We start from the raw sequence: 13,838 nt of genomic DNA, 5'->3' as shown, positions 1-13,838 counted from the left end.
ACATTTACTACATCATTAGCTTCTATGGAATCACAAAACAACCCCTCGTCCCCCCATTGTTTGTCATGCCAATTATCTTTAGAATGAATCTTAATCCACAAATGTTGGAACAAATGATTGTGACAGTGCGTGCTTTATTATAGGGTGTCCCAAAAAGTATGGGCACGACTTCACCATACTGCCATTTCAAGAGTAGTGAAGATAGAAATCTGATTTTTACACATTTGATTACTGTACCCAACAAGAGATGATTGCGATTTTTTAATGAATAATGTAATTATTAATGTGTTGATTACGAAACATTTCTTTGAAGCATCTCTTATCAGTCTTGCACAAATCGCGTTCTTTTTGAGCGACTTTGTTTTACAAAATTTGTTCTATGTCAAAAAGTGCGAATCTGAAAAAATATTTTTATCAGCGACGATATGATAATTGGTTGGACAATCACTTATTCAAATTTATATTTTAAACTTAAGCATGCACACACAGCTAAAATTATGTTGTAAATTTAGGTTTATTTTCATGCACATATTTTGAGCATCAAAATACATAAACTGAAATGTCAACGACAAATCGCTTATTTTTCAATCGAATGCACTTTAGATTAACACGATCATGTTACTTTCAAACATCTTTCTAAACGAAATGCCGTAAAAATAGATGAATTTGGTTTATTTTTACTCTATGCCTAAGTTTACACTACATTGGAATTTAAATATTTTTATCTGTGTGTAAAATTATTGTTGGAACTAAAAATCCGTTTCCAACTGTGGTCGATTTCAAAATGGTCAAAAAACAAATCCTCATATGTACGTAAAAACATTTATGAATCAAAAATTAAAGTTGCCTATCCAAGACAATAAGGATAAACCTTTCAAAAAATGTTTTATTTTTATAACTATTAAAAATACCTGAAGAGTTCTAACTTCGTGATGTTGTCTTATTTGGAAGGAAAAATACGAAATTTTTCTAATTTCACTACGGTAAAGATTCTCGAAATGAAAAACAAATTAATTTGTATGTCGTTGTTCCATACACAGATAAAAATATTTAAATTTTAATGTGGTGTAAACAGAAGAATGAAAGAAAAGTAAACCAAATTAATCTATTGTTACAACATCACGTTTAATTTTCAACTAAATATGCTTGAATGTTACATGATCGTGTAAACTTATAGGTAGTGCACTCCATTGAAAATTAGGTGATTGATCATTAACGTTTCAGTTTATTTTGATGCTCCATGCATCAAAATATGAAAATAAATGCATGAAAATAAATTGAAATTTACTACATGATTTCAGTTGTGTAAGAATATCGAGTATTCCTGTGACGGAATATATTTTTTAATTTAAATATTTATTAAAAATAAATCAAAATCTTCAAACCACTACTACTTTTAAAAATTATGGAGATGTTGCTAGAATACCATTCAGCCGGTTGGCGCTCAATTGATGGTATTTTTTCGTTAATAACGATTTCAGACACACCGCGCGTACTAGAACTAGACCCAACGAAGCCACTGACGACTGCTGGGCTGATACTGGTACTGGGACGGCGAAGGCGAAGGCTTTGGGGCGCGCGATCGAGAAGCGTTTGAAACAAAAAGTGCTTTTGTTATTTATTGAAGCTCCGGACAGTGATCCGGACTTAGTTAGTGACCGATCGGCGGTAGATTCGGTTCGTTGTCTTCGCAGGATTTTTGCTCGGTTTGAGGAGGAGACCCCCAACGCCACCCGAATAGTGTGAGTGCGTGTGTGACTCCTGGCCGGAAAACGCGATAGAACTTTTCCTTAGTGTAACAGTAGTTTAACAGTGAGTAAAAAGTGCAAACGGCAGTTGGGAGGAATCTGCGCGCGAAAATCAGAAGAGTCTGTTCGTTGATTGAAATTCCCCCAAAAATTGAGTGGCGCCGAAAAATTATTGATCAAATCGAAAACCGTTGCCGTGGACATTCGCCACTAAGTGGATATTGGAACGAAAGTGAACTGACTTTTGGACGGCAGACAGGCAGTTAGTGCACCGAGTGAATGTGTGTGAAAACGACCTGCAGATAACAATTAGGAGAAGTACCGACAATTACAACGAGTTGAAAGGTGAATAATTGGATTTGAGTTCTTTAATTACACGCACGTGGTTGGGAAGTTTGTGTGAAGGATTCCAAGTCTGGTTCTGGATGTAGGAAGCAGAATAACTAGCTTTGCAAAGATAATGAGCACGACATAATGGGAGTTCCCAGACTAAAGTTGGCGCCGTTGGGCGCGGGAAACGAAATTAAGAGAACACGACAGCGAATTACTACTACAGGAATTTGACCCCAAGTTCAAGTTGAATGAGAAGATTCAATATGTGTGAGTTGATGTCTCGTAGTTTCCAAAAAAAAAATGTGCAAGACAATTAATTTGAACAATACAAAAAGCATGAACAATAGATAGAATGTAACAATCGTTTCAAGTATGCTGTAGATGTGCAGTATTCCACTGGAATAACATCAATTTAAAGCAAAAAGGGACGCAACACAAATTTGTTCTTTAAGTAAGGTGGACCAAAATTCGGCCTAAGTGAAATTAACAAATGCTTCTACGACAATAAAACAGCTAAAACGTCTAAATTTGCTAAATAAACGTACATCCCATTTTTTATTCAATTTAAGTTTTATAAATCGGTTGCATTGGATATCAAACACAAATTTTTGCTCAACCTTACTCTATTGGAAAATGTTTGTTGACAATTTTTCTTCTTCTTGTATGTGAAAAATTATAAAACTTTTATGGAAATGAAGACGGTAATTCTACAAAACGTCTAATTTAAATCAAATTTTTGCAGGACCGCAGAATTTTTATACGACTTTTAACGAACATGTTTATAAGAATATATTACTGTTATTATTATTATTTTATTTTATATTGAAAATTGTACCTAAGGAATTGCAAAAGGAGAGATGAGTCGCTATCCAGGAATTTTGTGGCGTGATTGGTCATGGAATCATTGCATGTTATTTGGTAGACCCCTCGACAAATGTTTGATAAGACCAAGAGCAGGTTTTTGAAAGACTTCTAATAGATCCTTGAAGAATTCCTGGCGGGACTCTCATCTGACCCGAAGAAAACTCTTTGGCAAATACAATAACTTTTGTGGATATATAAATAATCTCCAAACATCTCAATTCACGCTCTTCTACCAAATTCGAGTAAACTTTTGTTCCCAACTGTGCAGTCTAGAAGAATGCGTTGAATTTATTTAAACTTCGCCGAAACTGTCAAATCCATTTTTTTTTTGTAAATGCTGAACATGTAAATATGTACTCGTATAAATGTTTTCATTCAAATGTTACTTAAATATATAATGTCCATAAATATTTCAGATGTATCTCAAGGCACAGATATCGCAAATAATTCTGTAAAGAAGGATTTCGTTGAGGATATTGGACAAGTTAAAGAAGATATTCACTAAAAGCGAATTTACCCCAGCAGTCTTTTCATGAATTTGTCTTGATTCTATCTAATATCCAATCGAAGCAGTCTATAACAACAATATTTTGAATAACTCTTTTAAAATATAGAGAGCAATATTCTTTAATATGCCATCAATTTTATAGCATTGAAAATCGTATTGTTTGGTGTGTAGAGAAAGTTGATATCCCGGTTGATATATGTTTTTCCGTTTGGGAGTCATTTGAATTTTATTACAAAACTAGGCTTACTTCAATTGGTCGGTGTTAAGTCAGAGTGGACCAAGAACAAAACGTGAAAAAATGGATGATTCTGTCATTAAGTACAACATTACCTCAAATCTATTCACTTTGATCAGATTTGATAAATGTTGTAAACTGCGAGAGATATGTAACAATTTTTTTGCGATTTCTCATCGTAATAGGCTGTTTTCCATCACGCCAATCGCTCATGAAACGGCCTACTTTCCTGTACTGAAGTATGCAGTGCGGGAATAGTCATTATGCAACTGAAACCAGTGCTGCAATGATTCATCACGCAATGCTTTCTCATTACGCAACTATTTGGAGTTGCGTAATGAATCATAACACAACAATTTTTCAGAAATTGTAAAATGATGGTGAAAGCATTCCGATATAATTTCTGATACCTTCAAGTGGTCTTCTACGACATTGCAAAAATGTTGTACGTAACTCGTTGCAGAACTCGATATTAACAGCACTCGTCGTAATTGTAATCGTGAATTTACGACTCGTGCTGTAAAAATCATCAATCTGCAACTTGTTTCGTAAACTACTATACTTTGAATGATCAAAAAAATCAATAGAAGTATGCAGCCAGAGTACATCATTTGCTTTTTACCATAACAACGAAAACGATCAGCGCGCTGATGAATGCCACAAAAATGCAAGTAATTCCAAGTGATTTGTCAGATTTTTTGGCATGGAATTATTGTTCTACTCATCCATCAATAGAAATTCGTAAGTATTACATAATTCGATGCATCTGATTTTGATTTCTGGCCATTTATCACTTTTGGAAAGATGGTTAGACATTGTTATGTAAGCTACAGTGTGAACTGCTGAACTCATTTTTGAAATCGTACAGCATTACAAGATTTTTTTTTTGCTTTTTTGCTCATTAAACCGATTATTGTTGAAGAACGAGTTTCTTTCAAGGGAAATTGCATACCCTTAGGCGTATTATGCAGATTTACAAAGTTTAATTTTGCAATAAAATAATAATATACACGAGTTGTAAGAATTTTGACATCATTTTCAGATTCAGGAGACCCAAATATAGTAGATAGGGAAATTTTACATTCTAAAATATATTTCATTATAGAGTGATCAATTTCGCCCCAATGTGTTATTTTCAATTTTTAATATTAAAACTAATTTAAAGAAATTTTAGATTCTATTTCATAAACTGATAGAGATTGATGAAGTACTGATTTTACCGAAATAAAATTGACAGTTCTTGAATTCCAAAGAAAAACATAACAAAAAATTGTGAAATAGTGATCAATTTGCCCCCGGATTACGGTACCGTAAAACGGGGTAACATAGATCAGAATGTCCCTCTTGCTAAAAAGTTTAAATCAACATATCTCGACTGGTGCTTCTTTTTCTTATATTTCTTCTTCGCCTTCTTCTTCTTGGCATGACGTCCGCACTGGGACAGAGCATGCTTCTCAGCTTAGTGTTCTTGTGAGCGCTTCCACAGTTATTGACTGAGAGCTTTCTTAGCCAAAGTTGCCATTTTCGCATTCGTATATCGTGTGGCAGGTACGATGATACTCTATGCCCAGGGAAGTCAAGGAAATTTCCATTACGAAAAGATCCTGGACCGACCGGGAATCGAACCCAGACACCTTCAGCATGGCTTTGCTTTGTAGCCACGGACTCTAACCACTCGGCTAAGACAGGCCCCTTCTTATATTTATATTTAGCGAACAAAAAATAAGGTTTCCATTTAAATTCAGGTTTGTTAAACGTAAATTTTAATTATTTCCAAAACAATGATTTCCATGATTTTGAATAACACTACCAAACGTTCATGCCTCACACGAGTTTTGAAAATGATGTAAGCAGACGATTCCGTTGTCAAAATTTTCTTAAGCGTTTTAAGTTCAGCAAAAACGACGACTTACTATGATAAGTGCATAATTTTCTTAGGGAATTGTCTCCCTTTCAGAATTTTTCACGGTTCAAGGTGTTTTCAATATTAAATAACTTAAAAATTTAATGACTTGTAAGAGTTTGGCTTCAGGGCCATGATTTTAGAATGAGTGCTCTTGAAAATTCGAGGTTTGGCTTTGTATTATAATCATTTTAAGATCCTGTAGGAATCCGTTAAATTACTCACCAGAAACACACGGTTCTTACATGAAATCTGAAAAGGCTTGCATGAAAGATTCACCAAAAATGTTAAATCAGAAGAAACTCAACATATACATATTTGTCATGATGAACAGTTGGAGATTCCGCTACTGAAGGTTCTATTTAGAATCGGTCATTTACCAAAGCTAAAACAGTAGTTTTCTTCCAAACGTACAAAAATCATAGAAAAATAAACGTCCATTTCTTTATTTTGTCAATTACAATAAACGAACGGACTTCCTTTTTCTTGATATGTTGATCAATCGGAAGAGAACTGTTTTGTCAGTTTTGACATGTTTTAAATAAATATCGCCTTAATTATACTTTCAGGCTATATAATGTCTCCTAAAATGTGTTTCAATAGATAAATTGTAGTTAATTGTAGTTTATCCAGCATAATAGTCTATCTCCCTAAAAGTGAAATAGACTTTTTCAACTTTTCCTTTTACAAGAAGTTGATACCTACCTTTAAAAAAAGTTGTAAAACATGCTATTAGAACAATTTTGCGATGACATTAAGTTCATAATATCAATAAAATTAAATATATTGTATTTTATGATGATAATCCCTCAGAAGTGTTTTTCGTAAGCATAACTTTTGGATTTTTTGCATTTACAGTTCTAGTAATTTTGAGATAACGATAAAATACACAAGATTAAAGAACGCCAACTCGTGCCAAGTTTTTAAAACAAATAAGCAATAACAGTTTATGTAAAATTTTGGGCCAAATTTTACATAGGGAGACTTACGGCTTCGGCATCATTCGACTATTATCGACAACCAAATTTCAAATGTCAAGAACACAGTATTTTTCTATTAAAAACACACCAATGAAAATTCAGATGATTTTTTGTTCTGTTAGCTTCCCGTTTCCAAGATTTCCGAGACTGAACAAACAATTTCGCCAGAGATGCCATCAATTCAAATGAACACGCCTCAATATGCGACTGATTTGGAGCTGCCGAAGAGAATGAGGCTGCCGACAATAGTCACACGCACTGGCAAGAGAAGTTGTAAAAAGGTTTCGAAAACGCTTTTAACAAGTCGGTCGGTGTGAATCGATAGAGGATTGAGCAGTGCATAAATCTTAACAGACAAACACGTAATTTGCCTGCTGATGGTTGAGGAAGTTACAAAAGAAGCGCGGCATCGGCTTGACTGCTGAGAATACGTAAATTGCCCTACTTACAACTAAAAATGAAGCAAGCAGATGCAAATTATATCATACTCATATTAAACAACAAGTTCTTAACTATAAGTTCACGTTGTAATTATCAAACTTCAAGAGGCTGAAAGACATGTTGATTGCAGTAATGTTTGTGGAGTAAAACTGGGTGATAACTATGCTTTTTTTCCGAAATATTCATTTGATCTTCTTGAAATGGTCCTAAAACATAAAACTGTTATAACTTTTTATTATTTTTTAATTCTTTACAATTTTCTAATGAATTTGGGACTTCGCTAAAAAGGTTCAAAGGGTAAGAAACTACTTAGTCACTTCCGTAATTGTTATTTGAATAATATGATTTGCATTCCTTCGATTCAAATTAAAATGCCTTTGGCATAAAGTGTCATACTTGTAATATTCATCCAGAAATATATTTTGTTTAAACGGTTGGATGCAAATTAATTATCCCATTGAGTCCCATTTCTCGTTATACGATACAAACAAGTGTGTTGATGACAACACAGATTAATAATGTGCAGTCTACCTTATTTTAGGGTAAAATTGATCATTTTTATGCTAATGAAAAAACTTCTGTTTTGTATGAAGTTGAATGCAGGAAAACAAATAAGGCGGTGAACCTTATTGGATCGTGAACTGAGATTTTCTATCTAACGTGATTTTTTCTCTGAAATAGAAAAGCAGGGGAATAATGGCTGTGTGAAATTGATCAAGTGTCAATGAATTTCAAGAACTCCGTACAAAATGCCTAAATGTAGACAATTTTCGAAAGAATTTCATGATATCTAGCAACAACTCGATTATTTCTACAAAATTAACAAATTGAGCCGAATTTTGAGGATAAAATCAGTTTCGGGAATATATTTTTGGCGATTCTGCCTCATTACCCCGAATGCCATCACCCGGAATGCCATTACCCCGAATTTTCTCACCCCGAATGCTATTTCCCCGAATTTACAATTATCTTGACATGATGACATTGATAGCATTTCCCCATGATATTGGAAGTCGGGTTAATGTCATTCGGGGTTATGGGTTGTTCGGGAATTTGGTATTCGCATTACCCCGCATTGGGGTAATATGTCATTCGGGAGAATGGGGTAGAATCCTGGCATAACCGTATAACACATTATTTTTAATATAAATAAACGTTCTTTTAAAACATCACGACACTCAATTTGACCATAGTTAAGACAAACAACGCAAACAACGTTTATTTATGATAGGTTACATTGGGGTTGGTGTTCTATTTGTGAGAAATGAAATCGTGTGAACAATTTCACCCGAATTCTTTCTTCTTCTTTCTGGCGTTACGTCCCAACTGGGACAAAGCCTGCTTCTCAGATTATTAACTAACAAGTTATTAACTGAGAGCTTTCTTTGCCGATTGACCATTTTTGCATATGTATATCGTGTGGCAAGTACGAAGGTACTCTATGCCCTAGAAATCGAGGAAATTTCCTTTTACGAAAAGATCCTCTCTACCAGCGGGATTCGAACCCACGACCCTCAGCATGGTCATGCTGAATAGCTGCGCGTTTACCGCTACGGCTATCTGGGCACCCGAATTCACAGAACTTATTTTCCCGTCGTCTGCGATCAATGCGTGTGAATGAAAATGAAACTGCTTTCTAACGATGTTACACAATGTGTAGCGTTACCTGCCCACGATAATGACATTGATCTTGAGTATTTTTCCGAACGGTGACGGTTGCTTTGATCTGAACCTATCCGAACCTACCAGGTGAGCGTTTTGCATAGTTTGAAATTGTATCCAAACCGGAACATTCTTCACATGTATGTACCTGGTACCTAATAACAAGTGTCTTAGATTTCATTAGCCGCCCATTATCCAAACTGTGACTCGCCCTTTGACTGGTAATTAGGTCTTGTTCCGTGCCCTGGCGATGATGGTGCCGGAATCGTCATTCCATGGCAACGCAAACCGGATGCTATCGACCCGCGGCGGAATTGCAAAGTAGAACAACGCGGTGATGGATGTCTTGTTGTTGCTACAGCAAACAGGGGTTATCTATGCAAAAACGTTGCCCACAGCGAAGAGAGTAAAAACACTGTTGCACGTGGATGCCTTCCCCCCTTCTGTAGGTATCTGGTGTCGGTCAGTGGCAGCGCATCTACTAGTAATCTGTGGGATTTCTTTGGGAGGAGAACTGTTTTATGTTACATCATTCTTCTCATTTGTCGGCCGAGCGAGTTAATATGCATTTTTTTTGCCTATGCAGCTTTCAAGTTCATATTTCATAATTAATATTCTCGACCGGACAATGGCCTTCGTTGGCTCTCACCAGATATATGGGTGTACATGAGATGTGTTAGAAATTTTAATTTAAAATCGATTTAATGTGCAACAATAGAAACCCGACAAAAAAAGGCATAACAGAATAATAATGCAATAATATGCAAAAAATAGTTTATACCTACTTTTTTTATATTTATATAAGTGGTAAGATTTCCAAGGACGTATTCTTCTTGAAATTTGGATCCAAAATGACAAGGAAAAATGCAGTTGTTTTGCTGTTTCTGACCAGTTTTTATATTTTCCTTACTAAACATGGATTGACAGCTGTCGTTTAGCATATTGACCGTACTTATAAATCTATCTATTGATTTCAAATAAAAAGTTTTCCATAGGGTAGTGAATACTGGTATACCTTCCCTATAGTTTTTTGATTGGAAATGGTCTGATCTTTCGATTGACGTCATTAGTTTTTATTTTTACTAACATGATCCAAAACTTTTATCTTCAACTATTTAAAGTTAGCCTATAATTGGCTAAGGTACCTTATCAAGGCAGTTATAACTGCGATAGCATTTCATAAATGTTTGTTTCAATTTATGTAATAAAAACATCTACTCGGCTAAAATTTATATCAAATTCAGTTATAAAACATGTTTTGAAATAGTATCTTTAGTGGTATTTCTTTCTTAATGGGTAGCTCTCAGGAACAAAGTTAATCTAAATTTCGGACGTTTAGATTATTTTATTTGAAATGTATCTTGACATTACAAATTTGCTGAAATTCCAACGAGTCAGATCTCAACCAGAACGGTCATACGATCAAACTGCGTACGTTCTGACCAGAACTATTTGCCGTTTACGACCAAACTTGAAGATCACAAGTGATCGTAATCTCGCGGACTTGCCCGTAGCCCACCAGCATTGTCACGATCCAATTGCTTTTTCCTCTGTCTTCGTCACCGCCACTCATAGACGTCAGAACGTAATACAGGTTCTTCGTTCCGAACCAACCCCCACAAAAGTAGATTCTCACAACAATTGCCATACACTGCCGCGCAAAAGTTTGGGTTCGCCCCCTAAGAGAATACGAAAGTGTTTCGTTCATATCTATAGAATTACACGTCAAATTGAAAGTATCTTTGGCTCATTCGAAGGGCAAGCTTATTTCGTAGTTATTTTGACTAAGGATTTTTTTAATTTTGTTCACTAAATCTTTACTTGAAGTTGTGATATTTTTCAAAAATTACACTGAAAAAACATGAATAATTTTGTCAGCATTGGATCGACCAAAATTTTAAACTGGTACGACAAAATGTTGACGAGTAAACTGAAAACTATTCAATACCATTGAAACAGTTATTGAAGTCATCGTGCAAAAGCTTTGGTCGATCCAATGCTGAGTGAGGTGACCCCAAACTTTTGCACGGTGGTGTACCTTTACAGCGTAAAGTGCTCAATCAAGAAAAAGACCACCATTCGTATGGTTACGCACCATTTCAGAAACCTGAACTATGACGGTGGTCATTAAACGGGATGATTAATAATACCGGCTACTCGCGGAAAGGGGGTGTAAACGACGATCTGGCGATTTTCGGCACTAAGGCATCACATTTTTCAGCAATTCTAATCTTGATCCCAGGAGGCTCCCAATGGTGTTCTTTTGATCAACAGGAAGGGTAGCAATGTGCTTATTTAGGTGGATGATTGTATCCACACACTAATGGGTTGTCTTAGCATAGAAAACTGGTTTAGGCGTCACTTCTTGGGATAATTCCGGTTTCTCAGCATTATGAGAGGGGTTTTTGCACTTGAACGTAAAATCGATTGATAATTGGTAGGGTATAATAAAAACTTGAACAGTCAATAGAGTTATAATTGGTGACGAAACTCGTTAAACTTTGCATAAATTTTTAATTGGACAGAATCCAAGAATGGCAGTTGTTAGTATAAAAGTCGAGCTCGAGTGTTAGTTACTTGGTATACCAGGCTCCCTATTCAGAAACATTTTCAAAATTGTTGAAGCATTTTTCCTGGTATTATAACAGCTAGTCTATATTGGTACAGCATACAACATGACCGGCCTAAAAATTTGTTTGAAGATCAAAATCTTAGTTTTGGAAGCATTAGTAGAAACCTGTCGTTTTTGCAAGTATGAAGAAAAAATATCCAAACTATTTTGCAATCTACTACAGATGACACGCATAATTTTACGATCAAACCTTTATGACAAACACTGTCGAATGCTTTTTCTATGTCTAGAAGAGCAAGACCAGTAGAATAGCCTTCAGATTTGTTAGAATGAATCAATTTGATACACGTAAAAGTTGATGAGTGGTCGAATGTCCATGTCGGAATCCGAACTGTCCATTGATTGAAAGATAGCTAAAAGCTTCTGTAGGATTTTTGTCTGGTTTTAAAATTGGTACATTCTTAGCATTTTTCCATTTGTCAGGAAAAATGCTAATTGAAAACATTTATTGATAAGCTACTTTTTGAAAGCTTCTTGATGAGGATGTAGAAAAATCCATCATCGCCAGGAGCTTCCATATTTTTTATTTTTTTAATAATAGTTCTCACTTCTTACAAATCAGTCTCCCAGCAATTTTCAAAAACGTTCTCTCGATTGAGAATATTTTCGAAGTCCTGAGTAACTTGATTTTCAATTGGACTAGTAAGACCTAAATTAAAATTGTGCGCGCTTTCAAACTGCATAGCAAGTTTTAGAGCTTTTTCGCAATTAGTTAGTAATAATTTGTTTTCCTCTCTCTATGCCGGTATTGTCTTCAGAGGTTTTTTCAAAATTTTAGATAATTTCCAAAAGGGTTTAGAGCCAGGGTCCAATTGAGAAATCTTATTTTCAAAATTTTTGTTTCCTAATTGTGCAAAACGTTTCTTGATTTCTTTCTGAAAATCCTGCCATATAATTTTCATAGCAGGATCGCGAGTGCATTGAAATTGCCTTCTCCTCACGTTTTTAAGACGGATCAAGAGTTTGAGATCATCGTTTATAATTAGACCTGTTCACTTTTTGAAAAAAGTTCTCCGATTCTCCGTGCCACATCAAATTCTGAACTTATTTATCAAAACAAGTTATCTCTCCAAAAATGAGCCAATTCGATAAAGATTTAGAGGTGTATCAAATCGATTTTATGGTTTTTTTCGACCATTCTACCGGAATGCTATCATGAAATCCCAAAATTACTTTGAAAATAATTCAAAACTACCACTAGCCTTTTGCTAACACAATGGCCTATCACTTTGCCGAAGACACTAGGGTTTTTTGACCGCATCTTTGTTATGCTTTTACCGTAATTAGTCCAAAAATCTCGAAAAAAGCTATATATTTTTACAGTTTTCCATAAAAATTCCGATTAAAATCTAATTATATTTGGTATCCAGTTTAACTATCTATTTCTTCGAAATATTACGAACATACCTTTCATACATCATTTCTATGTAGGATTCGATTTTCAATGTGAAATAATTGATAATGTATCATTCTATACCCTAAAATCTCATAGGGTTGCCAATAGGAATGCAGTCTATGAAAACCGCAGTTACCCATGATTTAGACGTCATATCTTTGAACCCTACAGACAGTCCATGACCATCGGTTCAAAACAGAGTGGATGGTAAGGTTTGGGTCTGAGGATCAGAAGACCCACGGTTATTAACAAGAGCTAATCTTTTTTTTTTCTTTTTTTTTCATACCAATCAACCTAACGTTTGTATTTATTTGACCTTATTTGGAACATTTTCATAGAGTTTTTTTTATTTCACTCACATGGAATGATGAATCAGCGTAGCAAGAGCCTTGAGAACAAGAGCTCACCCAACGACGCCCAGCAACGAGGAAGAATTCATTGAGTGCTAAGTACGTAATGAGTAAACCGGCATCGCATTGAAAACCTGAATGAAGCTATTGCAGCCATTGCACTTATGACCAATCACCGAATTACACGGACTTATACACAAATTTCATAACGCTCAAGGGGGTGGCTGAGTGACCTCATGATACAAAACTTGTAGTATATTCATACAAAAAGCGATACAAGGGGGTGGGTGCCGAAAATGCCGTTATTAAATATGTGAATGAGCCCTGCCCACACATTGTTCAAACCGTTCAAAATACCTTTATGTTTGTCATGTAATACTCAAAATATCAAAATGCCTCTGGTAATGTTCCTTTCCTAATTAGTTATGATATGGTACGATTACTGCTGATTATGTAAAAAAAATATCTGTACTTGTCTCGAACCGTGAATCTTCTGATCCTTATGCCCGAACCTTACCATCTTCTTTACTTTGAGTCGATGGTGATGGACTGTATGGTCCAAACATATGACGTTTAAATCTTGGGTAACTGTGTTTTCATAGACTACATTCGTGTTGGCAACCCTATGAGATTTTAGGGTAAAGAGTGATACACTTTCAATTATTGCACATTGAAAGTAGATTCCTACATAAAAATGATGTATGAACGATATGTTCGTTAGACTTAGATTAAATAGATAGTTAAATTGGAAACAAAATTTAATAAGATTTTTATCAAAATTTATAT

General features: G+C 35.1%; 1 protein-coding gene across 2 annotated transcripts in view; it reads left to right on the top strand.

The window, feature by feature from the left end:
• Positions 1-1,567: 1,567 nt before the first annotated feature.
• Positions 1,568-13,838, top strand: part of LOC5574871 (probable sulfoacetate transporter SauU) — a 66,856-nt gene continuing 54,585 nt past the window's right edge. Inside the window, exons 1-2 of one of the 2 annotated variants that reach the window (XM_021849764.1) lie at positions 1,568-2,093; positions 3,836-3,839. The gene's annotated coding sequence lies outside the window, so the exon portion shown is untranslated. The remainder of the gene's footprint in view (positions 2,094-3,835; positions 3,840-13,838) is intronic. The other variant, XM_001655335.2, reaches the window with a different exon arrangement.

This window comes from Aedes aegypti, chromosome 3, assembly GCF_002204515.2.
Source record: "Aedes aegypti strain LVP_AGWG chromosome 3, AaegL5.0 Primary Assembly, whole genome shotgun sequence".
NCBI lineage: Eukaryota > Metazoa > Arthropoda > Insecta > Diptera > Culicidae > Aedes > Aedes aegypti.
Note: the sequence above shows the minus strand (reverse complement) of the source record. Positions and strands in the feature narration are given on the sequence as shown.